Source organism: Palaemon carinicauda, chromosome 11 (genome assembly GCF_036898095.1).
Source record: "Palaemon carinicauda isolate YSFRI2023 chromosome 11, ASM3689809v2, whole genome shotgun sequence".
In the NCBI taxonomy this organism is placed as follows: domain Eukaryota; kingdom Metazoa; phylum Arthropoda; class Malacostraca; order Decapoda; family Palaemonidae; genus Palaemon; species Palaemon carinicauda.
In genome coordinates, this window is record NC_090735.1 from 117,732,821 (window position 1) to 117,735,320 (window position 2,500).

Consider the following 2,500-nt stretch of genomic DNA (forward strand, 5'->3'; position numbering starts at 1 on the left):
AACACGTGGTTCTTTATCATGAATATATATCAATAACAACGTGTTGCAAACACTAATCAGCTATCATTGAAGAGAAGAGTTTATTTCAAATCTAAGAAAAGATTCCTGAATCCTACAGGAATATGTACGGTAGACTTGTAATAAACTTATATTTGTATTGATAGCATGGTTGGTTACAGTCTCTGCAAGCATGGTTTCGGCTAAGAGGTATAGGTTCGAATTTTTGCCCAGCCAGAAGTGGCTATCATTAATGAATTTCTAGTGGATATTCATTCCTAAAGATAGCATTCGATATTAAATGCCATTGTGGTTGATATTTACATTAATCAAAATCAAGAGTGTTGGTCATATATATATATATATATATATATATATATATATATATATATATATATATAATGTATGTATATATGTATATATACACACACACACACACACACACACATATATATATATATATATATATATATATATATATATATATATATATATGTATATAATATATATATATATATAATCTTTTTTTTTATCTATCGGTGTTCAGACATGGATGGCTATATATGAAAGGTCTGGGAGTCGAGTACCAGAAGCCTGTATGGTGAGGAGCAGGTATGCTGGCTGTTTATTTCGCCACTCACCTGGCTGAAGCGGGGACATTTCATTCATAAAAAATATGCTGTATTTAATTGTAACACCTCTTTGGCCCACATTTTGAGGTAACTTACCTCTAGCATTAGGAGATGTTTTTGCCTCTATTTTTAGGAGTCTAATCTATTGCATTAGGGGCTTTTAGACTGCTGATTTTGTGGTGCCTTATCTCTAGCATTAGGGGATTTTTTACCTCTCTTTTTAGGTGCCTTGACTTTAGATTTAGGGGCTTAATGACTTCTACTTTTAGGCGCCTTACTTCTAGAATTATGGGCTTTTTACCTCTATTTTAAGGAGCCTTATCTCTAGCATTATGGGTTTTTTAACTTTATTTTTAGGTGCCATATCTTTAACATTAGGAGCTTTTTTACCTCTAATTTTAGGCGCCTTATCTCTAGCATTAGGGGCTTTTTGACCTCTGTTTTGAAGTGCCTTATCTCTAGCGTTAGGGACTTTATGACCTCTATTTTAAGGTGCCTTATCTCTAGAATTAAGGGTTTTTTACCCCACTTAAAAGTGGGAAAAGATGTGGACAAAGAAGAAGATGACATCTATTTTTAGGTGCCTTATCTCTAGCATTAGAGGCTTTTTGACCTCTGATTTTGAGGTGCCTTATCTCTAGCCTCAAGCTTTAGGGTCTTTTTGACATTATTTTGAGGTGCCTTATCTCTAGCTTTAGGGGCATTTTGGCTTATATTTTGAAGTGCCTTGTCTATAACATTAGGAGCTTTTTACCTCTATTTTTAGGTGCCTTGTCTCTAGCATTATGGGCTTTTTTACCTCTATTTTGAGGTGCCTTATCTCTAGCATTAGAGTTTTTTTAACCTGTATTTCAAGGTGCCTTATATCTAGCATTAGGGTTTTTTACCTCTATTTTGAGGTTCCTTATATCTAGCGTTAGCTGACTTTTTACCTCTATTTTGAGGTGTTTTATCTCTAACCATAGGGGATTTTTTACCTCGGTTTTGAGGTGCATTACTTCTAGCATTAGAGGCTCTTTGACCTTTTATTTTTGGGTGCCTTATTTTTAACATTAGGGTTTTTTTACCTCTATTTCTAGGAGTCTTATATATAGCATTATCGACCTTTTGACCTCCATTATGTGGTGCATTAGAGGCTCTTTGATCTCTATTTTTAGGTGACTTATTTATAGCATTAGGGGCTTTTTTACCTCGATTTTGAGGTGCATTACTTCAAGCATTAGAGGCTCTTCGATCTCTATTTTTAGGAGCCTTATATATAGTATTAGGGGCTTTAAGACCTCGATTTTGGGGTGCATTACTTCTAGCATTAGAGGCTCGTTGACCTCTCTTTTTTTTTTTTTGGTGCCTTATTTATAGCATTAGGAGCTTTTTTACCTCTATTTTTAGGAGCCTTATATATAGCATTAGGGTCTTTTTGACCTCGATTATAAGGTGCATTACTTGTAGCATTAGAGGCTCTTTGATCTCTATTTTTAGGTGCCTTATTTATAGCATCAGGGGCTTTTTTACCTCGATTTTGAGGTGCATTACTTCCAGCATTAGACGCTCGTTGACCTCTCTTTTTTTTTGGTGCCTTATTTATAGCATTAGGAACTTTTTTACCTCTATTTTGAGGTGCCTTATTGATAGCATTAGGGGCTTTTTGACCTCGATTTTGAGGTGCATTACTTTTAGCATCAGAGGTTCTTTGACCTCTATTTTTAGGTGCCTTATTTATAGCATTAAGGACTTTTTTACCTCGATTATAAGGTGCATTACTTGTAGCATTAGAGGCTCTTTGATCTCTATTTTTAGGTGCCTTATTTATAGCATTAGCGGCTTTTTGACCTCGATTTTGAGGTGCATTACTTCCAGCATTAGAGGCTCGT